This window comes from Macaca nemestrina, chromosome 8 (assembly GCF_043159975.1).
Source record: "Macaca nemestrina isolate mMacNem1 chromosome 8, mMacNem.hap1, whole genome shotgun sequence".
Classification (NCBI taxonomy): Eukaryota; Metazoa; Chordata; class Mammalia; order Primates; family Cercopithecidae; genus Macaca; species Macaca nemestrina.
The window spans coordinates 134,817,193-134,837,637 of NC_092132.1; the positions used below are offsets into that span (position 1 = coordinate 134,817,193).

The following is a 20,445-nucleotide window of genomic DNA, read 5'->3' on the forward strand; positions in this document are numbered from 1 at the left end:
GCCGTGGCTCAGCCCTGGGGCCTCTGCAACTTGCTTAACCGCATCTGCAGGTGATGACCTCTTCCAGTCTAACACTGACTCCTCCCGAGTCCCCCTCAATTACAGTGAAAATTGGCGATCGTTTCCCAACTCTCTCCCACAGAGACGCGCTGGAGCACTTACAGGTAAAAGGCGACCTGTGGCCCTGGAGGTTGTGTGCCTGTGTGTGTGAGAGGTGGCGGTGGATCTTTCATTACCCAGCACTCCGCGTACTTGCCTTTTAGCCCTTCCTCTCCCGCTTCTCTCCTGGCCTCCCAGTGGCCGTCAGGGGTCCCTGCAGACATCGCTTACCCACAGTGGTGGGGTGTGAGAGTTAACAGGGGTTCCTGACCTTCGCTGTAAGTAGAAGCTCTCGAGGGACGGCGTTATAGCTGACCAAGAAGAGACCGTGACTAAAGGCATGAATTCCCTGAAGTGCGATTTACAAAGTTTTTGCATGGAAGTCGGCGCTCGGCTGGGAGGGCAGCCAAGGGAACAGAGCGGGTGGAGCGGGGGAATGGGGAACTCTGTCCTGCAAGAATAAGGACCCCGTGGAGACTGGACACCTCTCTCCTGCAACTCGGGCCACACCACAGTGTCCTAGTCTCTAAACTTCTCCGGCTCTCGGTGACCAGTCACGTGTAAACCGCCCCTGGTGTCCAAGCGCGTTCCCTTCCGAGAGTGACAGCCTTCGGCCAGGTCGCCCAGCTCCGACGGGCGCAGGGACGCACTGCAGAGGGGCCGTGGGGGACGCGGGTGCCCGCGGCTAAGCGCTACCCCAGCCCTGCCTTGGCAGCCCCGGCCGGACCCACCCCGCCGCGGGGCGCCGGGCTTGGCCGTGGCTGCTCCCGCCCGAGCGGCCGCCGCCGCCGCCGCCGCCGCTGCTGCTCCCCGCCCCCGGGGTCCCTGGAGGCTCCGCGGCTGCCTGAGCGGGAGGTGGAGCCGAGTCCGCCGCGGCCGCGCAGGAGGGAAAGTTCAGCGACGGCGGCAGCGGCCGGAGCCGGGCCGGGCAGTCAGCAGGGCGCCTCGGGTGAGTCGGGTCCCCTCCCGGGCCAGCTGGGAGCGGTGCGCCGCGCCGGGGCGTCAGTGGCGCCGGCAGATCCCCATAGCCCCGCGCGCCTCCCTCGCGCCCGCCCAGCCCGCGACCTCAGGGTGGCTCGTGCAGCTGCGGAGGACTGTGCCGCGCCTGGCCTCCCTCCGCCGCTGCCAGCCGGGGGCCCAGGGCACGGGCAGGGGCCGGGGAGCGGTTCGGCAGGCCGAGGGCGCGGCGCCTCCAGGTGGGCGCGCGGGGACGCGGAGGGGGATTCCAGGGAGGGTCCGGGGTTGCTGCGCTCCCGAGGTCGGTTTGGCTTCACCAGCCTTTCTCATGGCCTTCCGCTGTCTGATTACTTTCTGCAAAACCCACTGAAAAGTAGCCTTTTCACGTGCCGCGCGATGACTGCTGTTATTGTATTATTGTGGCTGGGATGGAGAGGGTGGAGGGGGCGTGACGAGGGTGGCCGGTGGGCAGCGCGCTCGCCTGCCCTGGACCGCGCTCGTGGGGGATGTGGCTGAGGGTCACCGCTGTCCGAATATGCCCATGGGACCGTGCGATTGGTGGGGCAGAAGCTGTGCGAGGGCATGATCTTGGGGTGGGGTGGGGGTTGGAAGGGCAGGGAGGAGAGGAAAGCTGTAGGAAGCGGAGGTAAAGTTGTTTGTTTCCATCGCGCTTCCTGCACCTGCACTACTGTCAGAGATTTTGAAGTTATCTTTTCATCGATGAGCAAAGAATGGTGAGAAAGGAAGAGATGTTAACAGCACTGTGCCTGCCAAAACAGTGAGCCTCGGGAAATACTCATAAATGAAATGCTAATAAAAAGGATAGAGTGGTTAAATTTCACAAACTCCACTTTTATTCTGATTTCAAAGCCTTGGCACAGTTTTTACTTAATGTCATTAGATACGTCTAGATAATATAGATAATGAACTGTAAAGATAATGAACTGTTCTTTCACGGGGTTTTGTTTTTTTTTTTTTTTAAACTAGAAATTTAAATTTAATTCTGTAGGATTTCTTGGATTTTGTCGACATTGTTCCTACAAGAAAGTCAAATTACCTTGGTGTTACTTGCAACAGTGAGCATTAATAAGCCTGTGCAGTGCTGAAATGTTGCTAATTGGAGGGAGAAAGGTCCTTCAAACTTGGAAATAGACGCAGAAAGGCAAGATGAATTTTTATGTAAGCCTTAGGCATAAAAGGCAACTTGAACACGTTTTGTGATTGTGCATAATACCCAGGGGACTAGGTACTGGGTTCCAAGAAGATGGTCAATTCCTAGAAAGCAAGAGATGGGCCATACCCATTGTAAGATCACCTTACATATTTCATGATTCGTCTGCCTTGAGCTACCACACCATATGAACTCCATATAATACAATATCGAAATATTTTAATCCTGTTCATCTTTGTGTGCTAAAATCTGATATGTCTATTTGTAAAATGTATTAGTGGGTTTTAAAACAGAATCTCCAACGTTTGGATTCATCCGTTTACATTACAGTGCAGTAAGCTTGTGCTTTGGGGTTCCAGAGACCTGAGCTCCAGGCGGCTTCTTCCACTTATTAACTGTATGACCTTGGGCAAGTTACTTACCCTTTCCTGGCCTTGGTGTCCTAATTTGTAAAATGCCAATAATACTCCTCACCTTATAGTGATGTTTAGCAGGAGGAAATTAGGTTTGGAAACTTAGCCTAGTGCCCGGAGTACACAGTATGCACTTCATAAATGTTGTCTTTTAGTTTTTTTTTTTTTTTTGTCTTTCTTTACATTTAGGGATCCCCAACTCCAGCATGTTTCAACATTTAAAAAAATTGTAAAAATTCCTTCTTTGTAACCCTACTTTCCATTCATGTATCCATTGACTATTTATTGAAGAATCTCAGGTGCTGCCTAGAATGGGTGCTGAAAATAAGGAGCTGAAACTTTGGGGCAATACCTCAGCTTTTTCTTGTATCTTCCTAAGAATCCATCATAAGTTCATATGATGATGAATCGTACTTACCAATCTTCATATTGCCCTAGCTCTGTTCTTAATGCCATGTTATTACATTAAAAAGAAATAACAGTGAGATCTGCAAGGGTCCTCATCTTTCCTATTTCCTCAATGTCTAACGCAGTGCCTGGCAGGGCATAAGGACTAAATAAAGATTTGTTGATTTAAAATGCAGAATGTAATGAAGTTATTCTTCGGGTCACATCCATCTTTTAATAATTCCTGATGAAAGGACCTTGAGATTTTAAATCATAGCCCTACTATATATTAGGGCTAATAGAGGTTATTACGGAGGCAAAGCTAAGGTAAACTTTATTACCTATTGATTTTGCACTCATGATGAAGCAGTCTTATAAAACCTATGAAACCGGGTTGGAGAGTAACTTCACCACTAGGGGGCCTCTTCAGCATAGTGTATCACCCCAGGCTGTCATTTATTACCGTTATCCTGTCCTTTAAGGTAGCCAAGAAATTTAACTTCCTGGGTTCATGACATGGAATACTTTATTAGAAAAAGGGCAACTTTGTGTCAAAAGCATTAGCCAAAGGCCTAAAAATAAATGGAAGTGGTCTTAAATGATGGATTTGGTGCTATTTTTGAATAACTTTAGAGTTAAGGACTTAAAAGAGATGTAAGAATTTGGATTTGTATTTTATATATCCTAATTTTCAAACATGATTTTTTTAAAACGTTGAAAAAATATATATGATTTTCATCTAGTATTTCAGCGGTTTTCTTTGTATGTCTTTGGTACAGCTTACTTTTATCTTTGAATGTGTTTAAAAAGGTTTATTTCCTAAATAGGTATTTGTAGCACTCACAGCAATCTAAGTTGTTTTTCAAGCAATTTTATCTGGCTAGCAGAAACTTCTGGTTATCTTTCCTTTTTAAAAAAATGGCTCACAGCCAGCACTTTGGGAGGCTGAGGTGGGCGGATCCCTTGAGGTCAGGAGTTCGAGACCAGCCTGGCCAACAGGGCGAAACCCCACCTCTACTAAAAATACAAAAATTAGCTGGGCGTGGTGGTACGTGCCTGTAATTGTAGCTACTCGGGAGGCTGAGGCAGGAGAATCACTTGAACCCAGGAGGCAGACGTTGCAGTGAGCCTAGATCACACCAGTGACCTACAGCCTGGGCAACAGAGTGAGACTCAAAAAAAAAAAAAAAAAAAAAATTGGAGCCACATTAAATCTCACCTTCAAAAAATGTTTTATCGCATTCCAAGATGCATCACTGAAAGGCACCTTTCTTCTGTGTGTTTTTGAAAAGACCTCTTATTTCTAAATTCTACTGTGAATGAAGTTAGTCAAGCTTGAGAATATTTACTGAAAAACTCAAAGGTGTTTTTAGTTATTTGTGTTTTTATTTCTCAGATATAATTTGCTATTTGGTAGAAAAATTGCTGACAGTGTATATAAACAAACGTTATTACTGAAAATATTGCCATATTGTATGTAAATGAATGAGAACATTATATTTTCAGGTTTTCCATGAAATTTAATTTGAATGACAAACTAAATACCTTTAATCTGTAAGTAAAATTAGAAACAGTTAGACCCAGGTGTGGTAGTACCAGCTACTTGGGAGGCTGAGGTAGGAGGATTTGTTAAGCACGCAGGAGATCAAGACCACGCTGGGCAACATCTCAAGACCTTGTCTCAGAAGCAAATGAACAAAATCCAACCAAACTACAACAAAAATTTGCAACAGAGAAAAGTTTAGTGCATTGTAGGTCTTAAATCTTACCAGTGGTTTTCCTATCTTATCTAGCATAATGTATCTGAGTTTGAAAAATTATCAGACATCCAATTCTGATTTTTACATGGCAGGATTTTACAATAACACAGTCCGGTTTTTGCACTCCTCCCCACTTTTTTTTTTTTTTTTTTTTTTAAATCAAGGTCTAGGTCAGTACTCTTAAGAGGGGAGGGTGAGAGGAATAACTTTTGGATGAAGGCTGTAGAACATTTTAAATATCATTTCCCTCTGATTAAGCTAAATGTTTTGGATTACTTTTAGGATTCTGTGCACATGAAAGGTTATAGAGATCCCATTTGCACAAACTAATGCTTCCCCAGAACTGCAAGAGTCTGGCTTGTCCTCAAACCCCCAGCTAGCAAAGGCCATGGTGTCTCCCTCCCTCTCCTTCATCTTCCCAGACTGAAGCTGGGTCCATGCCAAGATGATAGGTACAAAGCCTTATGCGGGATGGGACAATTTAGTTTGGGCAAGAGCTCCAAGCTGAACAAGCTTATCGATGGCTGAGTTGAGAGGAAATGAATGAGTCTTTAAACCTGGGAGTCATTTTTAGGAACCAGCACTTGGGAGGTGTGCCTGCACAAAAATAATTGTTTGCTAGAATTTCATGTTTTGAACCTATGACTTAGGGAAACATTACTTTGCTGCACAGATAATTTTTGTTGCTGTTTTTAGGCAATGCATAAAACGCATGTGGTTACCCTGCAGTCATATTTGATATTTTGTTTCATTTGCACACACAAAGGACATTTGAGTTGATGGAGGAACAGAGGAGCAGGAAATGGGGAGGAGGTAGATGTGAATTGTCCATGTATGCTGAGGGTCAGCCTTGTTTTTGTATTCTTAAGGCACATGGGCACACAGCACTGCAGCTTATTACTAGGAATTGGCCACTGGTGATTTTTGTGCTATGTTCATCTATTCCGTTAATAAAATTACTAAAATGGTGGTCTTTGACTTAGGCTTTGTGTTCTCTCAAAAGTGACTTTCTACTTCTGTTTCTCCAACGTTAAAAACATGCTAAAGTTAATGTATCCGTCAATAGGTCAATATATGTACACAGGACTGTGCTAGGAACCCCTTCCTCTGTGGTAGACTGTTGCATGTCGGGTGCTCAGTCTGGTCAACAGAGAATGGGCTGAAGTCCCTGCAGGGCATGCTTGTGTGGCACAACCTGCATAACTTTGTGTGACACTGTCATTTGTAAAAGTGGTTAGAACAATGTCTGGAGCATAGTAAAGGTTATATATGTGTGTATGTACATTTTATATATCATATAAGATATATTAATACATAATATATAATATATGAATATATACTATTATTTATGATATATGTGATAATACATATCATATAAGATATAACATTTTATATTATATATCATATAATAATTTATATCATTCATCATCATTATCATTATCATATCATATAAAAATATATTATTATATATTATATGACATTGTATATTTTATGTAATATATACAATTTTTAAAAATGTTATATAAAATAGATACATAAATATACACATGTATTAGTCTGTTCTCACATTGCTGTAAAGAACTACCTGAGACTGGGTAATTTATGAAGAAAAGAGGTTCAGTTGACTCACAGTTCCACAGGTTGCACAGGGGGCATGGCTGGGGAGGCCTCAGGAAACTTACAATCATGGCATTAGGTGAAGGGGAAGCAAGCACATCTTCACATGGCAGCAGGAGAGAGAGATCCAAGGGGGAAGTGCTACACACTTGCAAACAACCAGATCTCGTGAGAACTCTATCACAAGAACAGCAAGGGGGAAGTCTGCCCCTATGATTCAGTCACCTCCCCCAAGGCCCCTCCTTCCATATGTGGAGATTATAATTTGACATGAGATTTGGGTGGGGGCACAGAACCAAACCATATCAATATATAACTGTTGGTTGTTGTTATTAATGGTATCATTATTGACTGCATTGCTTTCAGAGTAGATCATTCTAGTAGTTGCAATAAGCTGGAACAGAGGATTCAGGTAAACTTAGTGCTTATAATAATGTTTGCAAAGCTAAGTAATTCATTTAAGTTCTTGTTTCACTTCTACCACGATTATTCTCTTCCCATGATAAAAATGGCTAACGCTGATGCAGCCCTTAAATATGTAGCAGGTACTCTGCTTAGTGTGGTACATGAGTTCTTCATTTAATCAGCACAGCCACCTTAGGAACTGTGCACTCTTATTATCTGTGTTTTACAGATGAGAACGCTAAGGTTTAGGAAGCAAGTCAAGGTCAGCTAGTAAGTGTGGTAGCTGGGCCTTAGTCCATGTCTGCCTGGCTCCAGGATCTGAGCTCGTGACCTCTTTGCTGTCTTTTCCAGCGTAAATACTCATTGAATTGGCAGCCTGGAAAATGTCTTGAGTTCTGAGGGTTAACAAAACATGCAAACTTGATTTTCCTTAGAGTATTGTATTTGTCTCCATTTCTGGGCATGATGGAGCAAGATAACAAAATAATTTTTGTCAGAGGGTCTTCTTCAGTACTTTTAATTTATAGATTTGTGTATGTAGCTTTTTCTAGCAGCTCAAAAATACAATGTAGAGCAACATCTCTGTTTAACATCTAACTTCCAATCAAGGCATTTGGGAGGCATGTTATAAGCAGAAAGTATGAACAAGATCAAGTGTGTGGGTTGCAGAATATTAAGGTATTAAGGCTGGAGTCAACCATGCATGCATTCATCTATCAAACATTTTTATGCACCTGTTCTATGAAGGTACTCTGCTAGACACTGCAGGGAATACCAAGATGTGAAGACAGTGCAGGAGAGAGGAAGGGTTTGAGACTTTGGTGGTGGACAAACTGGGGTTTGAATTCCAGCTCTACTCCTTACTGACTAGGGGAACCTTGTTCCATTACTCAACATCTCTGAGGCTTAGCTTCCTCACGTGCAAAATGGGAATAATAACACCTTGTAGGCTTGTTGCAACAATTAAACAAAAGGTATAGGTAAGGTTCCAAGCCACCAGGAAGTAGTAGGTACCAACCAATAGCAGTGTCTGTTTTCTTCTTTCTTCTCATCTCTCTCCTCTCACCCTCCCTCTTCCCTTCCCTCTTCCCACCTGCCCTCGACTGACAGAGTGGTGGTAGAGACAAAAGTAGCTAAAATCCAAGGCTGAGTGTAGTCAGTTCCTTTAGAATGTTGTTTTTGGTTCTCCCACCAGGGGCCGGGACAAACCTGGCAGCAGTGTAGGGTCCCTGTGACACTTGGTTGTTACCTAAACTGGCCAAAGAGGATGGCCAGGAGGCAAATGACAGCTTGGAGCCCAAGACAGGTACCTGTGGTGTAGAATAGGGTTTGGGTACAAGAGTTAAGGGAAAAGCTATTTTAAGAAGAAGTCAAGAACTTAGGTCTCGTGGAAGTTGAAACAAGTCAGAAATGAAGTTAGAGGTCAGGTGAACAGAAGGGGTTGGGAATCCAGGATGCAGGGGGATATGAGTGGCCATTTCTTGAGGGGTCCAAGGCTGAGTCAGGAGCTCAGCTGTGCTGCACTAGCTGCATGGTTTCTGCTGAAAAGCTCAGAGGAGAGCTGCAGCCTGATATATCTCCAGATTGGTGCATTGCCTCTTATGGACTTCTGGCTCCCTGGCCTCCCACTGCAGGATTTTTCCAAAGGCAGTACATCCCCTGTCAGTGAGTAGCTAAGTCAAAATTATTAGTTGTCTGGCAATAACTACTCGAGATCTTTAAGGGGCAGCTATTGTCACAGGAGAAATTAGCCTTTTTCCCCCAGTTGGGGATTTGGTTAATTACATCAGGTCTGTTTCACTATGATTCAGGGAGCCAGCTCCATGGAGGCCTGTGTAGGGCCCTGCTTGCAGTTCTGTGTATCAGTCTGTGTTGTTAGATCAGGGAGGGTCTTTAGAGAGATGTTCCAAGTGGTTTTATGATAATGAGCTGCCTTGTTTGGTGCCCAGGGTAGATGTTGTGTGTGGTAGGGAGGGAATGTGGATTTTACAAAATCATTACAGTTCAGAAACGTCTGCCTCAGCCAGGAGCAGGAAGCCTTAACTCGTTATTTATTATGCCATGGCATACAGGCATAAACCATCCCTTCTGTGAATAAGCGAACAGAACCTGCCCAGGTGCAAGAGAAGCTTGATTCAGGCTTTTTTTTTAAAAAAAAAAAAAATCCCAAAATTTAAAAATCGTATTGAATTGGAGAACAGTTTGTTTCAAGCAAGTTATTGTAATTTTCAAAAACCCATTTTGTGGAACTAGTAGAGTGTATTAAGATGAATTGTACAAACTTAAAAAAACAAACAAACAAACAAAAAAAACAGAAGGACAGCTTAGTGGGAAGAGGCATAGTCCTTGAAATGAAATCCAAGTTAGTTCAAATGGTTCTTGGGAATATTAGTATCATGAGCATATGCAAAGCACACAAATAAGTGAAAAAATCTGGGAACCAATGAACTGAATAAGGAAACAGTACCCCTGGTGAATGGGCCTGGGAGATACAGTCATGCACAACAATCTCACTTTTTAACTCTGTGAACCTGGGAAAGTTCCTTAATTTTTTTTTTTTTTTTTGAGATGGAGTCTGACTCTATTGCCCAGATTGGAGTACAGTGGCATGATCTCGGCTCACTGCAATCTCTGCCTCCTGGGTTGAAGAGATTCTCCTGCCTCAGACTCCTGAGTAGCTGGGATTACAGGCACGTGCCACCGTACTCGGCTAATGTTTGTGTTTTTGGCAGGATGAGGATTCACCATGTTGGCCAGGTTGGTCTCGAACTCCTGACCTGAGGTGATCCACCCTCCTTGGCCTCCCAAAGTGCCAGGTTTACAGGTGCGAGCCACCGCAACCTGCCTACTTAATGTTTTAGATTCCCGTTTCTCATCCATGAAATGCAGGGGATAATCATGCTTATTTTAGCGAGTGGTTTGCTGAGTCATTGAGCTAATGTATGTAAACGCTGCAGCACATGGTAAATCCTTAATGTATGTGTCCACTGTTGTTATGGCGGAGAGGGACAGGAAAGAAACATGAAAAAGAAAACGAGCGTCAAGGAGCATTTGGAAGACGATGAGGAGCATGCTCTATTTGCTTTAGGCCTTGTATCTCCTGTTTCTATTCTTAGTTTTTTAAATGTGTAAGTTCTAGATTATTACAATCAAGTATGTCCTGAATACCTATTGTGTGCGTGTCACTATGATAAACTGCTTGGGTTTGGAAACTAATCCCAGGAATCCCTTGATACCTTTGAAGTTCTAGACTAAGAGAAATGACTAGGACCTGCTGTTAAATGATGAATTCCTAATGTCCCCTGGCTACTTTAATTAGTTACCCAAAAGATAATAGCTTTTCTGTTATTATTTACCATCTACTCTTTATACAAGAGGATAGGAAATGAATACATCTTTTTGGACCTCCATACATAAAAGTAACTTGAAATTTCCAGGTTACCTTTGAGTATCTTACATGCATAGAAGTAAGATTTTTTTTTTTTCTCTGAGTACATTTGTGGCTACATAATGGGTAAACAAGGGAGGAGACATATTTTGCAGGGATATTTCTTTGGATGCACCTATGCCCTCCAAGTTGTCTAAAGCATGCTTTTTGGCAGGGAGATTTCTTTCGCCTTTTAACTAAACTTATGGCCCATGTATTTCTGGGTCTGAATAACAGGAGAGAGCTGAGTTTGAGGCTTTTTCTTTTGTTTTTTTCTTTTTTACTTCTCCTCCAGATGGAGGTGTAGACAAGTTTCTACAGTAGGAAACTAGCTTGGTGGAGACAGAACTCTGTAGCTGACTCACTCTGTGGCCATGAGCAAGTTCTTAATCCCTAAAGTAGGAATTTAATCAAATGCAAAGCAATGAAATTTGTGGACTGTGAATTGATTCATCAGTCCAGAGGGTGGCTGAAGCCAAAATCTGAGCAGAAAATGAGCTACTCTGTTGGATCGACTAAGCTGGTTCAACATTTTGGGTCTGGGGTGCTCTCAAAAACAGCTTTCCTTTGTAGAGAACATCTTATTCACTTAAGTAATTAAAAATCCTGAGGGTTTTTTCCCATTAATATCCCCAGGTATAAAAAGGAATTTATCTAGCTTTATTGGACTTAGCATTTTGCCTTCTTCCAAGAACTAGTCTGCACCAGTGCTTGGGGCATTATTCGTGTGGATAACAGAGGCCTCAGAGAACACCTCCTTAGACCCTGTATGTAGAACCGGTATCTTCATGTTTGGTGTTCTGATGGAAATGCAGAACTACAGGCTTTTCTTTGCTTTCTCTCCCACTCGAGACACTGACCTCTTGAATCAACTGCAGGAATTATTTGCTGCCTAAGTACCAGGACTGTATTTTTTCCCTGTCCTCTCAAGATGGTAAGTTTTATTGATGGACACAGGGTAACAAGTGACAATTTGCACTTTTCACTGAGGTGGGATGGTGGTGAATGTGGGACCCTTGTAAAATTGTCTGGTTGCTTGAACGCATGAGGAGGGGCTTCTCTGGCTGGTGGAGCTGGCCACCCACTAAGGTGAAGGCATGTGGGAGGCACTGGCTTCTTTAAACCCCTTTCCCTGATGTCCACAAGTGACGGTTGTGTTATTCTCAGGGCAGATGACACGCCAGTGTGTGAAATCGCCAGGTATTGCCATTGCTCTCCATCATGTAGGAAAGAAGGGCAGAGAATGAATAGCAAAGCTCTGAATGAAGCTGACCATATTCATTTATTTAATTTACATGAGCTAGAAATCTTTGAAATGGCAAAATCGTGCATTTGAAAGAGATACTTCATTCCTGGAGGATTTGTAGGTTTCATTTAATAATCTTGTCAATAACATGTTGGAGTTGGAATTAATGAGAGAACCAGTGATTAGCAAAAACCATTGGTTAGCAAATCATTGATTAGCAAAAAAATAGCATTAGCGTTCTGCTAATGCTGTTATTAGCAGAAATAATAGCATCTCTGAGATCATTTGATCTAGCAACAGTATTTTGCAGAAATAATAGCAGGTTTGAGGTGATCTGTACTATCCATCTAATTTGAAGATGAGCAACAGAGGCCCAGAGAGGCTAAGTGACTTACCTAAGATGACCCAGCTACTTAGTGGAATGAATGATGCTGTTAAGAATAGAACCCAGGTTCCTTATTTTCATCAATCTGCACTTGATGCGCTCTGCAACATCATTAGGTACCATGGCCAATAGGCAGGCAATTTTAGGTGCCCCTTATAATAATGAACTACCAAGATGCCTGCTCTCAAGTTGTTCAGAATATAGTTTTAGACTTCTGTTGTATGCTTGGTGTTGTGCTTGATGCTGGAGTTACATAGATGAACAGATGGGAGATTCTGATCCCAGGAGCTCACGGGAGATTGAAATACAAGAAAAGGAATATATTGCTATGCTAGGGCTTACTGACCCTTGGGGCATCTGAAACTGGTCCAATTGTCCCATAGAATTGATGTTTATGGCTTCTTTTGAATAAACATAGAAAACTTAAGAAACTTACATTTGTCTTATCTGAGTTCCTTTCTCAGAAAACCAACCCTCAGGACTCCCAGATAGTGTCAAGGAGCTGAAACTTACCAGATCACCAAGTCTGAACAAACACCAGACCCTTCATCTACCATAATTGCCTAAGCGACCACTTGCTGCCTGTTGGCCAGCTCCTCTTCCTTACCCCTCCCTCATTCCTGCTTTCCTGTGCATACTTACATTCCTTCCCTGCTGCATAAATGCCTAATTTTAGTGGGTCAGGGAGATGGTATCTGATGAAAACCTTCTTCCCTGGCAATATGTGTTTTCTTGGAGATTGGCTTTCTGTGCTGTGAGCAGCAGGACCTGGACTTGAACCCCTGGCATTTCAGTCACACATATTCCCTGGGGATGGTGAGCCCTCACTGCATACTTCAAGGCACAGGGGTGTATTTGTATTTCCTGTTTATTTTACAACATCAGAAATGGAGATGGTGGCAAAAAGCTTCATGAATCAAATGGACTCTAAATGACCTTAGCTTCATCTGTACACATCCAGCTAGTGAATTAAAGTTTGAAATTCTTTTTTCTCTGTACTTCAAATTTATGATCTTCCTGGAAACACTTGGTAAGATTAGTTCTGAGGAGTTTCTTTAGGGACACAAGTAAAAAATGGAATTGTATGCTTTGATTTGATCATTTACATATTGTGTGCATGTATCAAAAACCAAATGTACCCCATAAGTATGTACAGTTATTATGTATCAAAAGTGGGATTGTAAGTATCCAAAGAGAGATAAGATGTGGATATGGGTATCATTGTATCTAAGTCAAGGGTTGAATAGTTGGTTTTTCAATTAAGGCTTGTTTTTCTTCTGGTCATGTGGAAATGGCAGAAGATTAGTAAATTTTTCTATGTGCTAAACCCTATTTGAAACATTCCATTTGTAGAATTTATTTTTTCAACACGTACAAAAATGCTTGAGGAACTGAGGTTCACATCGATGGAATACTTTGGTCAGACGACTGTGACAGGCCGAACCAGCACTGGAACAAATATCTGTCTGTCTCTAAAGCTTTTACTCCCAAGACTGCTATGGTACCTCTATGGGTACCAAGAGTAATACATTACGTGGCAGTGGAAGTTTTAGCTGTGTTTACATTATATTTGGACCAGATTATAGATTCCTGGAGTATAGGAACCATAGTTTACACAGTTTTATAATGTCTTCTCAGAAGTTTGGCAAGTATAGTACAGTGTGTAGGCACAGTAGGTTCTTGATAAAGGTGTGTGTAAAGAATAAATGTAGCAATTTAATAGTTGACATGGTTAATAAGAAACTGTGTTCATGAATAGACAAATCACATTCAAGGATCCCTGTATTTGAGTGTAAATCTGACCCTGGAGAAACCAAAGAGAAAACTTACCTTTAGAAATCTCTTTTACTATAATTTTCAGTTTATAAGCATGCCTGTTTTCAACTATATTCCTGCATACTATGTGTTTTCTTAAAAGCTACCTATAAACAAATTATATATTCATACTCTTGTGGCAGGCTGGCTGGATTTAATAGAGGCAGGAAGGCTTCCAACACATTAAGTGTTCTTGAAGGTAATAAAAAGGAGGACTAAGTACCTAGCTGAAACGATTATGAGAGACGTGTTGGACATCTGGACTCTCTGGGATTCTGACATCACCAAAAGTGGTTAAGAAAAGATGGTTTTGAGAAACAACAAAGATGATCTATTTGAACCAAGTTGTTTTATTCAATCTATGATGTGGGTGTATTTGTGGTCTGCTGAGCTTGAGGACAGGACTAAATAATGCACTGAGCTTCTGTGGTTGAAGTGGTAATTTTAAAGAACGTGGCTGGTGTTCACAGTTGGAGTCTGTGAGGTCTTACATTTAATGATTATACCTTTCCCGTAGCCATCTGTCTTTCTTTTTAATCAGCAATACTCCTTATCGAGCCTGATTTGTGCACATGGATTGCACCCTTATACTTGTTAAATATTAAAGCATTTTTTTCTCTCGTGTGAAGTCTAATTAGGCAAAGTATTCGGGGCAAGCCTGGCATTATCATTCAGAATAATTGTCTGGTCATTACCTACAACATACCTCAGCTTTTTGGATCATTTGTCTTTTTTTTTTTCCTTTCCTATTAGAGTGCCAGTGTACCAAATATATTGCATAAAAATTTGATGAAATATTCAGTACTATTGGGCTACTGAGAGAAATTATGCTACAAAGATTACGAAACCTCTAAAAACTGTGTGGAGAAATTTATCATCTGTAGTTTGCATTTTTTATGAATCAGACTTCTGAAAAGTTATATAGATTAGTTACTTGGTGGCATTAATTTTATTCAATGGAGCCATCATAAAGTAGCTTTAAATCGTAAAAAATATAAATTACAACGATACTGGGAAGAAGAAAAAACCAATCAATAGGTAGTTACGTTTTATACGTGCTGATGATGAAAAGAGTATTTTTAGATATGAAAACACCATCACTGAAAAATCCATGTGGCGAACCCTTACTTACTTTCTCAACTTATCTATTCTGTGCAGTCTCATTCAAAAATATATTTGCATCGCTGATTTAGCAGCAAGTATTTTGTCTGGACAGGGCCAAAAGTAAGATTATGAATCACTCTAGTATCTTTGGTAAGTTATCTGATATCATTTTCAGATGATCGTCCTAATGAGTATGGTCGTTTCTTGAGATGTTCACAGTACTTTCTCATTTGTGCACACACACTCAGGCATACACATACACATGTAATCTGGGCTGATTGGCATGAACCAGATTAGGAACAGGCCCAGTTCGTTGCTTCTTACTCTCAGGAATAAAAGCTTCCACTCCATACGTTTTGTGTAATGTATGGTTATCGGACTAATAGTTTTTTCCCTCTCAGTGGTCCCAGCAGCTCATGTTGGGGTTTTGAAAGTGACTTTATCCCTTCACAATTGCCAATAGCAACGGCGTTGCTTTCTATTTATGCATTATGGAAATCAGCGTGTGTGTATCTCCCTAAAGTGAGAGTTTATTGTGAGTTGTTTTTGAATGTGGTCACATCAAAATGAGATCTGGCTCTGAATGAAAACATGGAAATAAAGATCAAAGAAGGGAAGGGAATGTATAGATCATCTAGTCCAGTGTTTCTGCACCACAAAAGGAGAAGCCAAAGCTCAGAGAGGCAAACATGCTTCTCAGAGTTCACGTGGTTGCTAGTGGTAGAGGTGGAACAGGAGCTAGGCTCATTCCCTGTGCATTTTCTACAGTGCAGTGGAGGCCCTTGACAGATGATGACATTTGGACCATTTCCCGTTTTCCAGACCCTTCACAGATACAGCGTATTTTGGCCTGGGTAGGTTAGAAAGATGTTGAAGGAAGGACAGTTGCCTACGGTCAGCTGAAGATAGGGTTGGGATCATCTGAATCTGTCTAGCGTGATATTTTTTCATTGGCATATTGTTAGAAGCTGAAATCTCAAAGGTGAAAATTCCAGCGCAGCCTTTGAGAATTTCAGAGTTCAGGAGCTAGTCAGAGAGGGCAGCAGACAGCTGTCGTGGAGGGTGCATTGGCTGTAGCTGGGCCAGACCAGGGCTCAGCTGAGGAGTCGGGTCTTCTGTTTCAGAGGCCTGGCATCTTGCATTTTCAGACTGCGAGGGCAGTGATCACGTCTTGAGTAAATAACCTAGCCAAGAGAGGCCCCTCGGTTGAAAAGGACCCAAGAGGTAAACAGGTTAATTTACCTTGACAGAAAACTGTCACCGCAACTTGAATATTCAGTTTATACACCACGGTGGTATGGCACATTGGGTCTGAAGTCTGAGATATCTGGGTTAGACCAGCTGCCGTTTACTACCTATGGAACTTCAGCAAGTTACTTTACCACTTTGAGCCTCAGTTGTTTTGTCTATAAAATGGGAATAATAGCAAACATTTATGTTGTGCTCACTGTGTGCCAAGCATTGTCTCAGTTGTTTTGTCTGTAAAATGGGAATTATAACATTTATATTATGCCTATAAATTATAACATTTATAATAAACCTACGTTTATATTATGCCAGGTGCTTTACGAGAAAACCCTGTGGGGCAGGCACTACCATTATCCTGTTTACAGTGAGGAAACTGAGGCCCGAAGGGGCTTAACATCTTGCTCAAGGTTACACAGCTGTTCAGGGTTGAGCCGGGATTTGAATCTTGGCAGTCTGTTACTTTTTATCACTTTCCTATGCTGCCTGTTGATAGGATTAAGGCTATTGTGAGGATCAAATGGGATAAGCACACCAGAAATATTAGCTCTTATCATTATTAATTATAATAAAGCTAGCATTCCCTTAATAACAACAATAAAATCTGTATGATCAGCGGTTTCTTTTCCCATAGACAAGCTCCTTAAGAAGCGAGATCATAATTAGAAAGTTGCGTTGGCAATTACAAAAGTAATGTGAAAAGAATTCAGAAGCCTTTATAAAATGTCCCTATAGCTCATGGAGCCTTGGTCTGGCCGAGTAGACTGCCAGCAGGATCAGCTTCCCGACTCTTTTGGCTTAGACTCCCTTTATTTTTTATTTTTTTGATGGAGTCTCACTCTGTCGCCCAGGCTGGAATCCAGTGGCGCGATCTCAGCTCACTGCAACCTCCGCCTGCCAGGTTCAAGCGATTCTTCTGACTGAGCCTCCTGAGTAGCTGGGATCACAGGTGTGTGCCACCACCACGGCTGGCTAATTTTTGTATTTTTAATAGAGACAGGGTTTCACCATCTTGGCCGGGCTGCTCTCAAACTCCTGACCTCGTAATCCGCCTGCCTCAGCCTCCCAAAGTGCTGGGATTACAGGCATGAGCCCCTGTGCCCGGCTAAAACTCCCTTTTCACCTCTGAGGGCTTGCAGACTTTTCTGCTATAGGGAGCTCTGGAGTACCAGCGACCAGCTCTGCGATGGTTTTCTCTGATCTATCCTTGCAGGTGATTAAAGTAGATTAGATAGGTTAAGGGCATTGTCTGTGCCACTGGACTGCCACTGTAGAATTGTCTAAGAACAACACCCCAGCCCTTGGAGGAAATCCTTCAACCTATGCCCAAAAGTCATTTTTTGACTTGCTTCCTCCATTTTGTTGAGTTCATGACCTAATTCTCAGAGTGTGATCTTATTTCCGAATTGCTTTGCTATGGAGTTTAGATATTATCTTGTGTCTCTTCTTTTGCTTAGTTTTAAATTTGTAAATTATGAATACATATGTGGATATGTAACACGTGTATCCATTTTAACTTATGATAATAAAGCAAATAACTATCCATAAGCATCTAGAACATTCCTTTGAAGCCCCTCACGTGTGCTTCCTGGTCATATTTCCTTCCTTCCTCCCACTTCCTCACCCCACGGGTAACTGCTTTTCCAAATATTGTTAACTGTTTCCTTGCTTTTCTTTCAAGCTTTACCAGAAATGTGCATCCACAAATAATTTGTTTTTGTTCCAGTTTGACAGGCTGGATACATTATCTAGCAGTTACTAAAATAAGTTGCAAGAAAGACCCCAAAGGAGGTTTTCAAATGAGATATCCAAACACCAGGCTCAAGCTCTTGAAAATCCTCCTCACTCTGAAGATACAGTAAAACACGGGTACTGGATGTGTGAGGGGATTTGTTTGAAGAAGCCTGTGCTGTGCGCCTGTCACTGTCCTTTCGTCCTGGAGGAAGGGTTGTGTGGGTGCCGCCCCCACCCCAAGCCTGGAGAGAGCAGCTGCCTTGAGGCTGCCTGGACAGCAGGCTGTGTGTCCTCTGGGGCTGGGAGTGTGGCAGGCTGTCATGTGACTCGGGTGAGATACTTTGGTGGCAGAGTGAAGGGGAGCAGCTGGGATAGGGCCTCACCCCTGCCAAGTGTGTTGGAGAGATTTGTGTGTGTGATTTGTGTGTGCTTCCTGTAGACCAGATGTGGCCAAGGCGGGATGGAGAGCCAGCCTGGAACAATTTGGCCTCTGCCCAGGAGGCACAGGCAGCAGAGAGCTTGTGGAGTGAATTTTAGGGGCTCCTGGGGTGGGGATGGGGGCAGTACAAACAGAAGACTTAAATGCATTGCCCATATCACAGGGATTTCTTTTGTCAAAGGGGCCCAGCAGGGAGCCCCTGGAAAACCTACAGAAGTACCCATGAGAAAGACAGAAACTTGGTTTGAGTATCTGCTGGTCTTCAGGATGTGAAGCCATTTGCATTAGTGAGGATTAAGTTTGCCTGCATATAAATGAAAGAACAATGGTAACACAAAATGGGAGTTTACTTCTCTCTTTGATAGAATAAGTCAAGAAGTAGACAATTCAGGAATGGGATGGTGGTTCCACAGTTATTAGGAACAAGTCTTCTTCTTCACTGCTCCCACATCCTAGGAATAGATTTCTCATGCTTATAGCAAAAGAGAGCTGCTAAAGCTCCAGGCTTCACATCACATTCCAGGCATAGAAGGAAAGGAAGGGCAGAGGAACGGTCTGCCCCCTCCTGTTTAAGGAGGCTTTTGGGATGCCCCACCTAATATTTTTGCTTATTAGCCTGGGTTCACTTTTGTGGTCATGCCTAGCTCTAAGAGAGGCTAGGAAATATACACTTGTTGCTGGGATTCTTTTTGTAGTGAGGCAGCCAGCATTTTCATGGCAGTGGCGGTCATGTGGTCTTTCTTCTCCATGTGTTTCAAACCCAGGGAGAAGAGTAACAGCAGCTAACAAGTGGGTAGAAAAGAGAGAAGAAGCCTATAGGCTACCTGTACAGATCCTAGCTGGAGGATGCAGCAGGAAGTCTTACTGTTTGTTTTGATCTTCCTTTGAGTCAATGTCATACATTGACCTGAACATTCTATTTTCTGAATCACAATGATGTTTTGTGACTTAAAGTAACTTTAGGACTTTCTATTACCTACAAGTGGCCAGAAAATTATAGGGCCTACTAGATTTTTCCTTGAGTAGCGTGATATAAACATACCCCCTAAATATCATATATATTTCAACTTGGTAAGGTCTTTATTGTACATAACCACCATGCTGTTTTTATACCTAAAAATTATCATTCTTTAAAAATTACTGACTACTCAGACCATGTTTAAATTGTCCTTATCTCAAAAAGTATCTGTTTTTGTTTGATTAATGTTGTATACGAGGGCCCCACATTGCATTTGATTGTTTAGTCTCTGAAGTCTCTTGTAATTGAAAGTCCTCTTCCTGATATTGTCATTTACTTGTTTTGTGTCTTCTATGTTTTCTATAAACATTACTTATATCTACAGGTTTAATTAAATTGAGGTTTTTTTTTTTCAGACAAAAATAATTCGTAGTTTATATGAATAACTATTTTTGCTTCAATCGGTGCACACTGTCTTATGGTTCTGCTTTAAGTGATACTGACAGTGGACCAGCCCTCAGCTTTAAAACTTCCTTATCTTTTTATTTTGTATATTTTTGTCTTAAAATTTTTTTTTCATTGTGGTAAAATATACACAATATAAAATTCATTATCTTAACCATTTTTAGGTGAACATTTCAGTGGCATTAAGTGCATTCACGTTGTTATGGAACCATCACGAATGCTCATCTCCTGAATTTTTTTCATCTTTCCAAACTGAAACTCATACCTATTTAACTATAATTCCTCATTCCTTCATCCTCCAGCCCCTGACAACCACCATTCTACCTTCTGACTCTATAAATTTGACCATTTTAAGAACTTCATATACATGGAGTCATATGGTGATTTGTCCTTTTGTGATTGGTTTATTTTACTTACTGTAATGTCTTCGAGGTTCATCCATATTGTAGCATGTGTCAGGATTTTATTTCTTTTTAAAGCAGAATAATATTCCACTCTATGTCTTGCTTTCTTATTTTCCTATTAGAAAAAAATAATATGTTTTTCTTTATGGAGATGAGATCCTGGTCTGTCACTCAGGCTGGAGTACAGTAGTGTGATCATAACTCACTGCAGCCTCGAACTCTTAGGCTCAAATGATCCTCCTACCTCAGCCTCTTGAGTAGCTGAGAATTACAGGTACAAGCCATGGTGCCTGGCTACCTCATGTTTTATTGTGCAAAATACACATAATAAAATTTAGCATCTTAACCGTTTTTAAGTGTACAGTTCATTGGTAATAAATACATTCATGTTATGCAACCGTCACCACTGCCCAT

At 42.1% G+C, this 20,445-nt stretch overlaps 1 protein-coding gene across 9 annotated transcripts in view; it reads left to right on the forward strand.

Moving 5' to 3' along the window:
- LOC105482127 (chondroitin sulfate N-acetylgalactosaminyltransferase 1) overlaps positions 1–20,445 on the forward strand; it is a 364,090-nt gene continuing 343,645 nt past the window's right edge. For 2 of the 9 annotated variants that reach the window (XM_071068545.1, XM_071068542.1), the window contains exon 1: positions 317–377. The gene's annotated coding sequence lies outside the window, so the exon portion shown is untranslated. Of the gene's footprint in view, positions 165–316; positions 378–544; positions 1,296–20,445 lie in introns of those variants that run through there. The other 7 variants (XM_024792899.2, XM_011742076.2, XM_071068538.1 and 4 more) reach the window with 6 other exon arrangements.